Source organism: Patella vulgata, chromosome 6, assembly GCF_932274485.2.
Source record: "Patella vulgata chromosome 6, xgPatVulg1.2, whole genome shotgun sequence".
In the NCBI taxonomy this organism is placed as follows: domain Eukaryota; kingdom Metazoa; phylum Mollusca; class Gastropoda; family Patellidae; genus Patella; species Patella vulgata.
The window spans coordinates 13581833-13600333 of record NC_065884.2 but is presented as its reverse complement, the minus strand read 5'-3'; the positions used below and the strand labels follow the sequence as shown (position 1 = coordinate 13600333).

At 35.8% G+C, this 18501-nt stretch overlaps 2 protein-coding genes across 6 annotated transcripts in view; one reads left to right on the top strand and one right to left on the bottom strand.

The window, feature by feature from the left end:
• Nucleotides 1-9290, bottom strand: part of LOC126825711 (uncharacterized) — a 30090-nt gene extending 20800 nt beyond the window's left edge. For 3 of the 5 annotated variants that reach the window (XR_007682142.2, XR_007682145.2, XM_050555472.2), the window contains exon 1: nt 4351-4695. The gene's annotated coding sequence lies outside the window, so the exon portion shown is untranslated. Of the gene's footprint in view, nt 1-4350; nt 4696-8927 lie in introns of those variants that run through there. The other 2 variants (XR_007682141.2, XM_050555471.2) reach the window with 2 other exon arrangements.
• Nucleotides 9291-9528: 238 nt separating this feature from the next.
• The window catches only part of LOC126825710 (uncharacterized), a 59098-nt gene continuing 50125 nt past the window's right edge, over nt 9529-18501 (top strand). The window contains exon 1 of the mRNA XM_050555469.2: nt 9529-9635. The gene's annotated coding sequence lies outside the window, so the exon portion shown is untranslated. The remainder of the gene's footprint in view (nt 9636-18501) is intronic.

The following is an 18501-nucleotide window of genomic DNA, read 5'->3' as shown; positions in this document are numbered from 1 at the left end:
TACGTTTATGAAATTAATAAAATAAACACGTATATAAAAACTATATGAAAAAAAAGAACAAGATATCTCCTTCCAAAATATTTTTAGATTATTGCAAAAGATTAAATAGCTACTGTGTGACGTTAAGTTGAAAAAAGGTTACAAATGGGCAAAAAATGCCTTTCTTCATTCATGTATCGTACCAATTTACACTAAAATTAGGAAATATTTTTGATATAGATAATACTTCAAACACCTTTATTTTTATTTTTATAATACTTCAAAAAAATGTTCTACAATTTAATTTGCAGAAGGAAAAGGGTTATAATTTGTGAGCTAACTAACCCGCACCAGCTCTGTGCCACACACAGGCCTACGGCATAGGCCTATCAATAGTATGATTAATAAAATTAGATGTTGCATTTTATTATCAATTGCATGGTATATTAGAACAGTTTCAAAAATCTTGTTTATATTCAAATGTGCATTTTTAAATAAATTCAGCTTTGTTTGTATACTTTAGTTGATAAAGATGTAAATATCCCTACAAAATTCTTTTCCAATCTAGGCCTAATTAATAATTTTAGAAAATGGCCATTTATTTATTTTAAGCCCCTCTGTCATTTAATTTAGTTAATTTTATAAATGCAGCCCCCCCCCCCCACAAAAAAAAAAAAAAATACACACATTTTCAGCTTGCACAACTGGAAAAAGGTTTACTTATATGAATCCACCCCAATGTAAGCAATTATTTCATAGTCTTTTTGATCTAGACTTTGTTGAGAAATTAATTTAGCTTCAGTAAACACTATTAGCATTAAATAAAAAAGGAATTATTGCTTTAGTTATCAATGAAAAGGAATTTTTGTTCTGAAATAGATTCTTCCAGGAATCATGTACATTAAAAGATTTACAAGAGTTGATAAAGGCAACTTCATCCTTGATATCTGATATTTCAATGTTGGCCACACCAATTTTATTTCCTGTTCTTCAGGCTTCAATAAAAAAATAAATAGCTAATTAAATCATGTGAAAGATGTTTTGTTTAAAAATTTGGAACTATAAGCTTTTGAACAGAACAGCCAAGTACTTTTGGTGTTTAAATAGATGTATGTATTTTTCCAGAAGAACCAAATAAATAAATATAATGAACGACCATTTCTTTAGCGCCAAAACTCTTCAAAAATTGTGTTCATAGCGCTTGACAAAACATATCTACACAAAGTCTTTAGCTCTAAGTTATAACTTGTTTGAAACAGATGAGTTTTTAAAAATTGTAAGGGACTACATTAATCTCGTCATGTTGTTTATATGAATATATGATTACGGTATCCAATATCATTCATGTCATTAACAATTACCTTGCCTGCATACTTGACAAATTAGCCTATAGATCTGGACTCAGACTAGCAATTATTTGCCCATTGACTTCAATGTTAAATGACTGTAACATCACAGGCTGTAGCTTTTTGCTCAACATTCCGTTGGTTCCAATCTTTATAGGCACAATGGGGACAACATTTGGCAATCTCCTCATCATAATTTTGTAGGGGGTTGACCATTTAGATTTTTTGCTACACGGATTTGAAGTTGACAGGGGTGAAAATCTCACTTCCGACACAATGATTGCTCTGCAGAAAGACACTTTACACCCCCTATCCCTCCGCTGTAATATCATCAGTATTACCCAAAACTGCTATGAAATTGCAAATTTGATCCCTTTTCTCCAATTCTAGACCAAAAAGTCAACCCAAAAATGCAGGAAGAATTGTCTATTTATAACTCGCACTACATTCGTCCATCATGAAATAAGGGGAAATAATTACTAGTCTTAGTCCATCTAGTCAAATTTTTTTACAGAGTTACTTCGTGTATCCCGGGTAAAATATTTACATGCAGTAATTAACAAGACTGTTTTGTTAGGTTTTTTTTAAAAAAAAAATTAAAACACGTCATCCAGGCGAGAACCAAAATATATTTCTTTATGTCCTAAATTAAAATAATACAATAACAATAGACATAAATTTGAAGGGGAATTATGTAAGATTTAGATAAGAGCTGGTCGTTCTCGCTATTAACTATAATGAGTATAACATTTCAAAAATAGATAATGCAAATTGAACATATTGAAAATTTATGACCATACCGTTCTAATCTATTTAAAATCTGAGCAATCAGATGGCATCGAGAGTTGATTATGGTCTTTTCATGTTAATAAATGTCTAATTGATAATTTATATAACATTTAAGGCCCAAAGAAAGACCTGCAATAAGCAGATTTAGCTCTTACATAATGCCTGTTTAACATTTAAAAACGCATCTTTAATTAACAATACCTTTATGATAAATTAATAAATGTATTATTAAATAAAGCGATCAGACAATGTTAATGTATATAATTGGATGAATAATTATATAATTTATAGGCACCTTATTAGATTGAAATACCAACTCTTTCTTCCTCAACTGATAAGATTAAATTATTTAAATCAAAAAATGCAATAGCCTAATATTATTGTTAAGATTAACTTATTTAATTGAAACAAAAATTGTAGGTTATATTTTTAATGATTAATCTAATTACATGGAACAGTAAACCCATATCCTTAAATATCGACCGGCAGCTATTTTTAAACATTAATTTCTCTACAGAACATTGTTATTTCCTAAAAGCCATACATCTTAGCATTGTAACAAAACCAACCTCATCAATATCGGAGCAAAATTGACTGAATTCTGTAACACCAACTGGCAGACCCCTTTTTCGCGAAAATTGGTCATTTGGTCTCAATTCTCAACCTATTTAACCATCAACATAACCATACAAACATATTACACATAGCTTGAATGGTTTATTTTCTGATGTTTGAAATACATAAAATTAAATAATTATGCTTAATTCAACTATACAAAATTAAAATCAATAATGATATAATACAATCAAACAATTTAAACAAAATTCCTTGTTGAGTATTAAAATAAAACAAATAAAATAATGAAAATAATAATATCCCCCCCCCCCCCAAAAAAAAAAAAAAATAAAAAAAAAAAAATATAAATAAATAGATACATAAAATATAATACTTTATCAATATATTAGTGTCTAGTGTCTCAATATTTATACCCCCTCCCTCCCCCCACCCACCCACCCACACAATATGAAGAGAAGTAAATAACATAAATAAAACATACAATTATTTATCAGTATCACAATAAATCAACATGAAATATATTTGCTTCACAAGCTGGCACTCCCCTGGGCCCCTAGGTAGCAAACAAAAGGCAGGAACCACAGTTCTGCTGAAAATACAAAAGATTTTTAAAAAATTGTGTAATAAAAAGCTTATAGCCAACACAGCAATGTTATTATTCATAACAAATGAAATGAAATGAAAGAAATGTTGTTTAATGGCACGTCAGCTCCATAACAAACTGTATTTTATATATTTACGATTTATTAATGATCTGCAAGTATTATTTTACAAATTAATGAATTGAAAACTCTTTTTTGCCGATTTTTAAAAGTAGCCTAGGTCAAAGCTGTCAAGCTTTGCCTGAACTGGGCAACACACGTGTCGAGATTTTCATGAAATGTAATAGGCTACTTATTTATAATACAATATATCAAAATTATAAGATATTCATTTTTATTCTTACCTCGAACATTGCTTCTATTTCTCGTTTCCATTTAGCCAGATGATGCCACATTTAAAATTACAAGAAAGCGCTAAATAAAAATATCGCTAATGGGCCTATAGTAAACAAACAGCGAGAACAGAAGACCGGAAGAGATCAACCACCTTTCTCACCGTTTCACAACATAACGTCGAGAATTCATGAGTCGGCAATCATACGGTATTATCCATAGATATCCTATTATAGGATATCTATGGTATTATCTATGCTTCTACTGACCTTGACCTAGCTGGAGTAAATTGTTAATATCCGTCCTAGTCCGGACTTATTTTCCATATGCAAATAAGGTTTGTCGTAGCTTCGATAAAAGGTATCTTATGCTAAGTTCTTATGCATTTGTCGATAATGCAAGATGCAGAATGGAGAAGTGGAATGTGCAAAATAACTATTATACTGTATTTTGTATTCTTGAAAAGTGTATTCTTTATTTTAACACTGTGCCATTGGTATTGTGGAGCAATGGAAATTGCAAATTGTAAAACTAAAATACGTATTTTGAACTGCTGACATATGCAGTTTGCACCGTGAGCATTGAAATAATATGGTAAACGGTATTCTTCCATACTAAACACGTCGGGGATATGTGGAGTATATGATCTTCAACTATGATATTTTAGCGTTATCAAAATGTAGGTATCTGTGAAATAATCCGAATAACTGAATAAAATACCTCACCTTCTTAGTAACTGTAAATCTCTCAATAACAATAATGTTAAACCTGTCTGTATATCTATATCCCCCCGTAACTGCTCTGATAATACCCGTGTGGTGTTACGTCTGTTGCTACATGGACACAGCTCACCAAATATTTCTACGCCATCACCCACGAATGCAGGCAAAAGTTATTTTTAGTCTTTCTCTCCCTTTCCCATGGCGATTTTTGTTGACTTTTTGGTGTAGAATCGAAGAAAAGGGTTTGAAAATACATGTTCTACCAGGTTTTGGTGAATATTCATGATTTTGAGGCGGAAGGATGCAAGAGTTGAGAGGCTGGTTAGGTTGAAATGTAGGGTCCAAAATGTTTTCTTGTCTCTACTTCCAGCTTGTGTATCTCAAGTTTTCCATGGTGAACCTCATACGTGCTTTTGGGCAAGAGGTTGCCACATGTTGCTCCATCTATGGTAGAAAGCGTTCTACCCAACGAAAATTTGGGAAAGAGTAGAGCCGGTCTAAGAGACGAGAATTAACATTAAAGTCAATGGGCAAATATTTAGTGATCTGTGGCCATATACACACAACGTCACATCATACGCTTTTACAAATTACACACTGGACTTCCTCCGATAAATATGTTATATGGACACAGATCACCAAATATTCCTAGGAAAAGGGTTTGAAAATACATTTTCTGCCAGGTTTTGGTGAATATTCATAATTTTGATGCGGAAGGATACAAGAGATGGGAGGTTGGTTAGGTTCATGAAGAACCTCATACGTGCTTTTGGGCAAGTGGTTGCCACATGTTGCTCCATCTGTGGTAGAAAGCGTTCTACCTAACGAAAATTTGGGAAAAAGTTAGAGCCGGTCTAAGATACGAGAATTAACATTGGAGTCAATGGGGAAATCTTTAGTGATCTGTGTCCTGTCTGTGTGTGATAAGGCTGTCACTGATATGCCTTAGTTTTGAAAATATGAAGATTAAATTCTCAGAAAATATGAATAATATAGTTTGGCTACAGAAAAACTAAAAAAAGTTAATTAAAAAAAAAAAAATCAAAGTTTTGAAGAAAAATTGTGATTTTACTGCAAATTTCTCAATTTTCAATTTTTATTGAATTTTTAACAGTAAGTAAAATATTCTAATGCCCAATGTTGGCTTATTCAGTCTCAGAAAGCACAGATAAAGTGAACAGTATTGAAATTTCACCAAATTTTGTCTAAAGATCAGGAATATTCACAAAAAATCTTGAGATTCCCCCCATTTCGATGTAGAAATTAATATTTTCATGAGTACTAACAAAATGTCTAAAAATGCCCATATTTTCTTTGCTAATATAACTTAGATGGGATCTACATGTTTGTCAGGTTTAGAAATAGCTCCAGCTTTCCTACAGAAAATTGAAAATTGGTAACACTGAGTTAATAATGTACAGCAGATGGGTTTGTACAAAATGTTCAAAACAGGGGTTGGCTCAATTTTGCCACTATTTTGCCAACTCCTAGACCACAAGAATGCACTTCTCCAACTTCACCCGATATATTCGCACGGGTTGAGAGTACAGAAAAGCGTCTTATTAAAGTAGAATATAAAGTAGATACTATGGTCACTAAAATTGATGAATTATCTGAGTCTTTTCGTAAGATCACGTTAGCTTTAAACCGGTCACGATTGCCGTCTAGGTCCCCATCACGAGAATGAGAGCCACCTATTTGTTTTCATTGTGGTAAAAGTGGTCATTATAAACGGGATTGTCCCCTTCTTGATCCAAAACATAGTACGCCTATGTCGGGTAAAAAAGTAGGTTTCGTGAGTAGTGATAACGAGTCGTTAAACTTCACAGGATCGAGCGAGTAGGCGAACGGTCGATCCAAGAGCAACCAATGGTTTCGCCAATTAAAACTGAGTCAAACGACAAATTGACTTTCCGATGGAGTGACTGATACCGTTCCCGACGGTGTCCCGGTACTAAATACCGGTATCCACGGTTCCAAAAACTCGAGAAATACGTCGTCTATAATTAATTCAACCCTACCACCCTACTAGAAAACTTCGCTCCGAAACTTAGTACCTTATCAAATCAGTAACTGCAAACTCTTCTTTCGGTAGACGCGCCTTTGCTTTTGCGGCAGCAGAACTGGAATTCTAATGATTTTCCTATAGAACTCAAGCATCAACTGACAGTTTTAAACGGAATCTTAAAACCCATCTTTTTAGAAACGTTTTCTTTTAATTGTTAATCGCGTACTCCTTCTATCTAGTTTTTTTCTTTTAATTGGCCAGAATGTTACCAAAGAGCAGCTTCGGTTGGATTTTAGGTCATTATTATTATTGAAATGGTTCCCCGCACAGGCGCCAAGTCATGTTTTGATATTTAGTTTATTTATATATATATATATATATATATATCCGAAAATATTAGCACAACCGCCAATTTCCACTACTTTGCTACACAGTAAACGATAAAAAGATAAAAGATCTGTCCACAAAACTAATTTCAACACTAGTTTAATAACATTTTACTATATATTTTTCATAATCTGAATACGTCCATTTTTGCAGGGCACATAATTTGGGTATCGATTCATTACTTAGCGAATGGGCTTGCTATAATAGTCCGAAATATATACTGAAAAATGGATATATTAAAAATGTCAGCCAATCTACTTGATTCTGAGCGAAGTAATATGCATCTTCAGGCGATATGACTCGATAGTCTGGCAGTTTATAGTCAGTCTTCGTCAATAACATCACCCATTAACGGTCAAATTTGGATTGGCCAGTCATACAAGTGTTTAACTCAGATATACGGCATAGTCTAGTCCACTGAATATGCAAACTATTCGATAGTCTAGATGGGCTTGCCATGTGAATAAATGGCTAACCATGGTACGATATTTTCCGATCGAGACGCTCTGTTTCTCTCTTTGTCCAAGTAACCCTAAACTATGGAAGAATAACGTTGCCAGTATTATTTCATTGTTCATGGTGCAAACTGCATATGTCAGCAGTTCAAAATACGTATTTTAGTTTTACAATTTCCATTGCTCCACAATACCAATGTCACGGTGTTAAAATGCAGAATACACTTTTCAATAATACAAAATACAGTATAATAGTTATTTTGCACATAACACTTCTCCATTCTGCATTATAGACAAATGCATAATAAAACGTTGCATATCAGAACATATACCTACGGCTTGCCATGTGAATAAATGGCTAATCATGGTACGAGATTTTCCGATCGAGACGCTCTGTTTCTCTCTTTGTCAAGGATAACCCTAAACTATGGAAGAATAACTTTGCCAGTATTATTTCATTGTTCACGGTGCAAACTGCATATGTCAGCAGTTCAAAATACGTATTTTAGTTTTACAATTTCCATTGCTCCACAATACCAATGTCACGGTGTTAAAATGCAGAATACACTTTTCAATAATACAAAATACAGTATAATAGTTATTTTGCACATAACACTTCTCCATTCTGCATTCTAGACAAATGCATAATAAAACGTTGCATATCAGAACATATACCTACGACGTTCCTCATTTGCATACGGAAAAAAGTCCGGACTAGCACGGAAATTAATGAATTACGCGATCAATATACAACGTCAAAGTCAGTAGAAGGGGGCTGTACTTATATTTACAGACCTTGAAAAACAATCAATGAAATGAAGTTTAACGTCCTATAGTTCTACTCCGACTGGGCTAATGAAGACGAACATACGCCATACAGTGTGCTATGAGGGAAAATTTGCCCGGACAGGGTCTACTCTTTTATCGAATTCCAACTGCCAAAGGATCAATTACGTGCACGCCAATGTGTACACTGGGCCTCGTTTTTCGTCCCACTCGAACGACTATACAGCTGTCCTTGTCAGGCCCTCTGTCCTGCATCACTGACAAGGGGAAAGAAAAACGATTAGTCAGGTGTCACGAAACTCTATTAAATAACGGGGTAGGGGTATTTAAAGTAAAAATACCTTCCTTAATACGAAACGTATGTAAATAATTTTCTGGCACATTTACATATTTATACCTTGAAAAAACTATTTTAGTTGAAGTGAATTGAAGGGGGGGGGGGTATGAAATAAAATTGTGGGGATTATTGAAGGCTCGGATTAGCCATACAGAGCACATGGTTTCACATAAGTCATGATCATTCAGCGATTTCCTTATTGCATGCTACCTTGAATCGCCCTTATACAGTCGAAGTACGGTATGCCAGCCTGAATTAAGTCATGCATTTGTCGATAATGCAAGATGCAGAATGGAGAAGTGGAATGTGCAAAATAACTATTATACTGTATTTTGTATTCTTGAAAAGTGTATTCTTTATTTTAACACTGTGCCATTGGTATTGTGGAGCAATGGAAATTGCAAATTGTAAAACTAAAATACGTATTTTGAACTGCTGACATATGCAGTTTGCACCGTGAGCATTGAAATAATATGGTAAACGGTATTCTTCCATACTAAACACGTCGGGGATATGTGGAGAAAATGATCTTCAACTATGATATTTTAGCGTTATCAAAATGTAGGTATCTGTGAAATAATCCGAATAACTGAATAAAATACCTCACCTTCTTAGTAACTGTAAATCTCTCAATAACAATAATGTTAAACCTGTCTGTATATCTATATCCCACCGTAACTGCTCTGATAATACCCGTGTGGTGTTACGTCTGTTGCTACATGGACACAGCTCACCAAATATTTCTACGCCGTCACCCCACGAATGCAGGCAAAAGTTATTTTTAGTCTTTCTCTCCCTTTCCCTTTTTCCCCCTTTTGCATGGCGATTTTTGTTGACTTTTTGGTGTAGAATCGAAGAAAAGGGTTTGAAAATACATGTTCTACCAGGTTTTGGTGAATATTCATGATTTTGAGGCGGAAGGATGCAAGAGTTGAGAGGCTGGTTAGGTTGAAATGTAGGGTCCAAAATTGCATGTTTTTTTGTCTCTACTTCCAGCTTGTGTATCTCAAGTTTTCCATGGTGAACCTCATACGTGCTTTTGGGCAAGAGGTTGCCACATGTTGCTCCATCTATGGTAGAAAGCGTTCTACCCAACGAAAATTTGGGAAAAAGTAGAGCCGGTCTAAGAGACGAGAATTAACATTAAAGTCAATGGGCAAATATTTAGTGATCTGTGGCCATATACACACAACGTCACATCATACGCTTTTACAAATTACACACTGGACTTCCTCCGATAAATATGTTATATGGACACAGATCACCAAATATTCCTAGGAAAAGGGTTTGAAAATACATTTTCTGCCAGGTTTTGGTGAATATTCATAATTTTGATGCGGAAGGATACAAGAGTTGAGAGGTTGGTTAGGTTCATGAAGAACCTCATACGTGCTTTTGGGCAAGTGGTTGCCACATGTTGCTCCATCTGTGGTAGAAAGCGTTCTACCTAACGAAAATTTGGGAAAAAGTTAGAGTCGGTCTAAGATACGAGAATTAACATTGCAGGGGCGGATCCAGGGCTCTAGCTGGAGGGGGTTCCCAAAAAATAAGGGCACCCCATTTTCAAATAAGGGCACCCCATGCGCTAGGGGGGGGGGGGGTCTGGGGAAATTTTTTAAAATTTCAGACCATTCTAAGCCACTCTGGTGGGTTTTAGAGGCATAAAACTAGATTTATAATACAGCATTGCAACAACATTCCACATATCATGAGAAAGAAATATTGTAAGGGGAATTTCAATTTTTATTTTACTTAAAATGCAAAATACTGAACCATGAATTATTGGACTGAAAACAAAACATTAAGACCTATTATCTGACCTCAAATCGATGGGATCGACATAAAAAGGCCCTCTTTAAATAAATTCGCCATAAAGTGTGCCCTCCAAATCCAAGAGTTTGATGTGAAAATGCCCTTTGAATCCTTTTGACGTAAAAAGAATTATTGGACTGAAAACAAAACATTGAGACCTATTATCTGACCTCAAATCGATGGGATCGACATAAAAAGGCCCTCTTTAAATAAATTCGCCATAAAGTGTGCCCTCCAAATCCAAGAGTTTGATGTGAAAATGCCCTTTGAATCCTTTTGACGTAAAAATTGCACCTGCAATCCATGGTTTTGACGTTAAAATGCCCTCTGTATATCGACTTGGCTTTGAAAGTGCCCTCCTCATTCAAGCGTATCACGTTAAAATGCGCTTTTTAATTGTTTTAGTACATAAAGTGCCCCTTTTGATGTAAAAATGCCCCAGTTTATATCGATTCGGTATAAAATGTGCCCCTCAGATCCATGATTTTCACGTAACAGTGCCCTATTTTAGGCCTCAATTGCCCCTGCAATCCATGGTTTTGACTTTAAAATGCCCTCTGTATATCGACTTGGCGTTGAATGTGCCCTCCTCATTCAAGGGTATCACATTAAAATGCCCTTTTTAATCATTTAGGTACAAAAAGTGCCCCTTTGATGTAAAGATGCCCCTATTTTATATCGATTCGGCAAAAAATGTGCCCCTTAGACCCATGATTTTCACGTAACAGTGCCCTATTTTAGGCCTTAATGTGCCCTCCAAATCACTAAGCTTGAAGTGTGTAAATGCTCTTTTAATTGTACATTGATGATAGTAAATATCTAGCGACTGCTGCACAGACTACTCTCTTCACCTTAAAAATCAACAAATGCAGTAAAATTTTACACTTACCGAAAGAAACAGCTGATTTTGGCACACTGAGCGGCTGCAGCAATTTTATCTTCCTCCCTTTTCCTTTTGATACGATCGTGTCGCGGCATTTTAGATGCAAATAGGAACAAAAACTACCGAAAAATTTTCATCTTGCCGTCTAGCAAGGGGGTCGCCATATTGTATGACGTTGACGTCTTCATTCACCGCGCGGCATCGCCACTTGCCGGCCCAAATATCTGCCGGTGTATGGAAGTCCGTTCGGGAAAAAAGGGCACCGAAAAATCTCGAGGGGGTTCCGGAAGCGTCAGAAACCCCCCTGGATCCTCCCCTGCATTGGAGTCAATGGGGAAATCTTTAGTGATCTGTGTCCTGTCTGTGTGTGATAAGGCTGTCACTGATATGCCTTAGTTTTGAAAATATGAAGATTAAATTCTCAGAAAATATGAATAATGTAGTTTGGCTACAGAAAAACTAAAAAAAGTTAATTAAAAAAAAAAAAATCAAAGTTTTGAAGAAAAATTGTGATTTTACTGCAAATTTCTCAATTTTCAATTTTTATTGAATTTTTAACAGTAAGTAAAATATTCTAATGCCCAATGTTGGCTTATTCAGTCTCAGAAAGCACAGATAAAGTGAACAGTATTGAAATTTCACCAAATTTTGTCTAAAGATCAGGAATATTCACAAAAAATCTTGAGATTCCCCCCATTTCGATGTAGAAATTAATATTTTCATGAGTACTAACAAAATGTCTAAAAATGCCCATATTTTCTTTGCTAATATAACTTAGATGGGATCTACATGTTTGTCAGGTTTAGAAATAGCTCCAGCTTTCCTACAGAAAATTGAAAATTGGTAACACTGAGTTAATAATGTACAGCAGATGGGTTTGTACAAAATGTTCAAAACAGGGGTTGGCTCAATTTTGCCACTATTTTGCCCACTCCTAGACCACAAGAATGCACTTCTCCAACTTCACCCGATATATTCGCACGGGTTGAGAGTACAGAAAAGCGTCTTATTAAAGTAGAATATAAAGTAGATACTATGGTCACTAAAATTGATGAATTATCTGAGTCTTTCCGTAAGATCACGTTAGCTTTAAACCGGTCACGATTGCCGTCTAGGTCCCCATCACGAGAACGAGAGCCACCTATTTGTTTTCATTGTGGTAAACGTGGTCATTATAAACGGGATTGTCCCCTTCTTGATCCAAAACATAGTACGCCTATGTCGGGTAAAAAAGTAGGTTTCGTGAGTAGTGATAACGAGTCGTTAAACTTCACAGGATCGAGCGAGTAGGCGAACGGTCGATCCAAGAGCAACCAATGGTTTCGCCAATTAAAACTGAGTCAAACGACGAATTGACTTTCCGATGGAGTGACTGATACCGTTCCCGACGGTGTCCCGGTACTAAATACCGGTATCCACGGTTCCAAAAACTCGAGAAATACGTCGTCTAATGGGAAGGGGGGTGATGTAGATTTAGTGCAGGGAGTTGAAGAAAGGGGTACGGATTTGAACATCCCGTTTATTCGACGGGTAGGCCTACACGCAGATGCTATGTATAAAATCAAGCTAAAAGTTCAAGGACAATCAACCTCTTCTGTAATTGACACAGGGTCACAGGTCACGATACTTTCCGATCACCAGTATGATAAACTAGAGAGAAAACCTCCCAAGCTCCGTAATGTAAAACTTAATGGCGCGGGTCGGGAATTAGTTTTTCCCGGATTTATTGTTGGACCCGCTAGCGGGCCCGTATCTAGACACCATTAAGCGGGGGTCCATTACCTTTCGGTAGGGGGGCGAACATTTTGAGGAAATTTTCGGAAAGGTCATTCTGACAGACTGTTGTAATCATCATGCTATGTAGTTACCTAGGCGTCTAATAAGCATTTTAAAATAAGTATTCAAAACAAAAAAAAATCGTGATTTTTTAAATTTATTTAAAACTATTTTAGATTAGTACCAAAAAAATGGTTTATAAAGTAATGAGATACCATGGGATTATGCGCATAGTCGCCTGAATTATACCTCTTCCTGCTTAGGGAAGCGTAGTTTTTTTTTTAGGTTAATATAAGGAACGGTGTATACTTTAATGATTGTTAGCAATTTCTGAGCGGGGGGGGGGGGATGCCCCCCCCCCCCCGCGCCCCCCTGTAGATACGGGCCCGCCCGCTAGTCTAGATTTTGGGTCATTCCAAGTTCAATTAGACCAATTATATGTAGCTCCGATAGAAGATGATATGTTATTACTATTAGGTTTAGATTCTATGAGAGCGAATAAGGTACATATCGATCTAAAAACTGATAAAATGTATATCGGATTCGGAGACGATAGGTTTGATTTGTTTTGTGGGAATGTATAGTCCAGGAGCTAATGACAAAATAATATGGTCATCAGTTACAAAAGGTTTGAACACCCAAATTCGTAGCAGGTGTCCGTACGAGTAAAAATCAGTTGGTCAGATCGGGCACTGCTGGGGCGTATAGCCGCAGCAGCACCTTAAAGTAGGTCCCAGGGGGCCTAAAATTAGGTCATAAGTTACATGGCTGAAACTTTGTAGGGACAATGGTATCCATAGTCGGAGTAAATATTTCACAAATCTAACCAAAATTTCCGGGGCTTTCCCCAAGTCAGACCACGCCCAATATCGCCTCACGGGGCTAATAATATGGTCATAAGTTACATGGCTGAAACTTACCAGAAACAAAGATCCACACTTGGTAAATACAATTTTCAAAATTCTAACCAAAAATTTGGGGGCTTTCCCCAAGTCAGATCGCTCTAAAGTATGTCCGACCACACCCTAAAAATGGGGCTTTTTATATGGTCATAAGTTACATAGCTGAAACCTACCAGAAACAAAGATCCACACTTGGTAAATACAATTTTCAAAAATCTAACCAAAAATTTGGGGGCTTTCCCCAAGTCAGATCGCTCTAAAGTATGTCCGACCACACCCTAAAAATGGGACTTTTTATATGGTCATCAGTTACATGGCTGAAACTTACCAGAAACAAAGATCCATTCTTGGAAAACATATTTTTCAAAAATCTAACCAAAAATGTTGGGGCTTTCCTCAAGTCAGATCGTCCTAAAGCCCACCTGGCCACGCCCTAAAAGTGGGACTTTTTATATGGTCATTAGTTACATGGCTGAAACTTACCAGAAATATTGTTCTATGCATGAAAAATTTATTTTTCGAAAATCTAACCATAAATATGGAGGCTTTCCCCAAGTCAGACAGGCCTTAAAATTGCATCCCCACCCACCCCCTCTATATAAAGCTTATAATAATGTAATATCAATAATACATTGTTGATCCGCATCAAGATTCAAAATTATAGCACAAAAATAGAACAAATGTTTATTAGCTATGTGAAATCCTAAAATGAGCAATGGTATCAAGTGTTGTAGGAAGAGAAAGCATGTCATACCTCATTCACGACACATGTCATGAATAGATAGTTAGGACTGATGCTAAATTTATGTCTTCAAACGTTCTGTATTCCATCACAGCAACCCATTCAACAATGATTCAGAATGTTATTCAATATCTTATATCAAAGTGGGAAATTCAAACAAATATTTCGAAAGTATTTATTGGATTAATAAGTTGCTTTGGTTTGAATTCGGTAGTTTTTGCCTTTCCCGATCTTCGATGATGAATAACAACCTAATGGATTTTAAAAAATGTTAGTCGGTGATGAATTTTTGAAATTATAAAATCTATTCATAGTTTTAATACATATAACTTTAGTTATCCTTCCTCTTCATTGGTAAATATTTGTTCCACATAACATTTTAATGATTTAAAATAAGTGAGTAAGCGTGGCTGGGTGACGCAAATAGTTAACCTGTCACACTTTTATCATCATACAAGAATTGTTTGATTCGTCATCGGAGTCCTTGCTTTCTTGGTCACTATCTTCATCTATGTGAATACTCTCAACTAACACGGGAGCAACATCACCATCAAACCACTTTAATTCATACACCCCATCATCATTTAAAACCCTCCTTCTATTCTCTGGATGGAAATTGGGGAGATTATTTTTGACGCATTTATCCAGATACTACAAATATAATTCACTCTCTTGATTTTCAAAGTTAATACCTGTGAGCATGGCGGCAAAGGGCTTGTTTCTATGCCTTTAATACCAGAAAGACATCCATTTTTAGGCATCCAATAGATACTACAAACAAATCCTTCAATAACTATTTACTCCAGAAAGAATGGATTCGCTTTTACTGAGAGAAAACAAGGCTTTCTGGCCATAAACAGCCTTTTCTAATAATTTTAAAGGTCGAACATCCCCTTTCCTATTAAACGATGCAGTATGATCAAAGCCAGTGAGTGCATGGATGCTTTTACGGCTTATTGGTTTATATGCAATTATTGGCGATTGGTTGAATGCCTACTGTATCAAGAAGACTGTCTTTACCAGAAAGAATTTCAACAAATCTATCGTAATTTTTAAAAACAACCCCAGTTGATAGGTGTGGTGACACCATCATGCCAATGGGTGTTTCTTGGCTGCGCTCAGTGGATGTAAATGTCAATTCTGTTTGAGTTCCTCAATGCTATTGTAACTTAATGTATGTCCCAAACGATTAAGAATCTCAATAACCTTTTTACTGCCTGTAAGGCTTTTCACTGCAAGACCCAGTTATAGGTGTTTTGATGGCTTAGTTCTACCCCTGGTTAGAGAATAAATGGCATGCTGACTAATGGAATTAATTCTCTTGACTTTGTTTTATCCACAATTAGATTATGGACCAACTAGTAGATGTGTAAAGAAAGCGGAGACCATGTCTGGTACTGCTATTTCACCATTTGTGATATGTTGTATGGTTAAATTTTCAGGCAGTTTAATTTTCTTTGTACTGAATATTTCTCATTGGAGTAAGAAAGTGACACCCTGAACTGTATGTTCAGTTTCTCTGGCGTTGTCAGATGACTTGCGAACAGCGTCATCAACATTTAAACCTTTACTGAAGACAATATTACCACATCTTTTATTTCCACTGTCAATTGAAATATTCTCACCAAAGAATTTATATAACCAACTTCTTTTGCAAATCGCTGGGCAAAATACCTAACTCTGTATAGTTTCCGCCACCAAATTCTAATAAACATGACTGATAGTATTGCAGTAAGCTATTTTTAACAGGTAGATCTCTTGTTTTTCCAGAATAATGTCAGTCACAAAACTACATAAAGCATCAAATGCTTTGGTATGTATATTCCTAGCATCATGTCATTCACTTTTATCATATGACCTGCTTACTTCTCGTTGATATTCTATTCTGCACATTACATGATAGAATGTCTTTGCCAATGAAATCTATATCTTGGATGTACTTAAGCATATTTTCATCCTGAAGAATTGTTGCATATTCTTGAATATTTTTTTCGATTGTCGTTGTGACACAGGTTATTACTTTCTGTTTCTGACCTTGATGTTTTCTGTTTGATTTTCTGCAAAACCGACAGACCTTCTCGAACGAATCGGAACTGGATGCAGAAGTCAATGTTAAACATGATCTCATCAATTTTGGATTGGAATTTGGATTGTCATTTTCTTGTACTTCATCATTTTGTTTCTTTTGAATTTTAGATAGCTCCGTATATCTTTTACATCATTCCATATGAAATTCTGTTAACTCATATACAACTTTGGGGGGCATAATTTCAGCATACTTCAAACGTGACTTTTTACGGATTTCTAAAATTTGTTGACAGTTTTGTAGAGTATCTTTCTTAAAAACAAGAATCCGACCGACATCGGCACCATTGCCATAATGAAGACAGCACCAGCCTTCGTACGATATGATGTATACCAGAATAAAGAAGTAAGAGTGGTTGATTTTTCCAACTTGACGTATTTGTATTTTTGTATGTATTTATCTACCGTAATCATGGACATATTTGTACTGGAACTACTCTAATCTATATACATGCTTATATATATTACTGCTTGACTTTATGCCTTAATTCAGAATATTTGGAAATTTCAGTTATATTACCAATTGGATTGATTTTACCATCGTCTTTTTCAATTTCCATGTTGTAATGAGTTCTTAGGCTTCAACTTGCAAAATGAATGAAATTTGTTCCGAGTGTAAAAATTGCATACGTGTTATGTGGAAGAAAACAAAATAATTGTACTCTATGAGACACTGTAACTGAAGACTAATATACAATACATGTACACCTATAGAATATTATATTGTACAAAATATTTATATTATGAGATAAAAAGGTTCATTGTTGGTGGCACAGAGATAAACTGTTCTAATGATTACCATGGGAACTGCCAGACCCAAGTTATAAACCATACTACAACACTGTTATTTCATTTTAAATGTAAATATGTTTAGATGATTTATATAGAGAGAGTGGGTGGGGCTGCAATTTTAAGGCCGTTCTGACTTGGGGAAAGCCCCCACATTAATGGTTAGATTTTCGAAAAATACATTTTCCATGCATGGGACAATATTTCTGGTAAGTTGCAGCCATTTAACTGATGACCATATAAAAAGTCCCATTTTTAGGGCGTGGCCAGGTGGGCTTTAGGACCATCTGACTTGAGGAAAGCCCCAACATTTTTGGTTAGATTTTTAAAAAATATGTTTTCCAAGTATGGATCTTTGTTTCCAGTAAGTTTCAGCCATGTAACTTATGACCATATAAAAACCCCATTTTTAGGGTGTGGTCGGACATACTTTAGAGCGATCTGACTTGGGGAAAGCCCCCAAATTTTTGGTTAGATTTTTGAAAATTGTATTTACCAAGTGTGGATCTTTGTTTCTGGTAAGTTTCAGCCATGTAACTTATGACCATATAAAAAGCCTCATTTTTAGGGTGTGGCCGGACATACTTTAGAGCGATCTGACTTGGGGAAAGCCCCTAAATTTTTGGTTAGATTTTTGAAAATTGTATTTACCAAGTGTGGATCTTTGTTTCTGGTAAATTTCAGCCATGTAACTTATGACCATATAAAAAGTCCCATTTTTAGGGTGTGGTCAGACATACTTTAGAGCGGTCTGACTTGGGGAAAGCCCCCAAATTTTTGGTTAGATTTTTGAAAATTGTATTTACCAAGAGTGGATCTTTGTTTCTGGTAAGTTTCAGCCATGTAACTGATGACCATATTATTAGCCCCACGAGGCGATATTGGGTGTGGTCTGACTTGGGGAAAGCCCCGGAAATTTTGGTTAGATTTGTGAAATATTTACTCCGACTATGGATACCATTGTCCCTACAAAGTTTCAGCCATGTAACTTATGACTTAATTTTAGGCCCCCTGGGGCCTACTTTAAGGTGCTGCTGCGGCTATACGCCCCAGCAGTGCCCGATCTGACCAACTGATTTTTACTCGTACGGACACCTGCTACGAATTTGGGGGGTCAAACCTTTTGTAACTGATGACCATATTAGTTTGTCATTAGCTCCTGGACTAGTAGATGATCAAGTAGATCACGCCA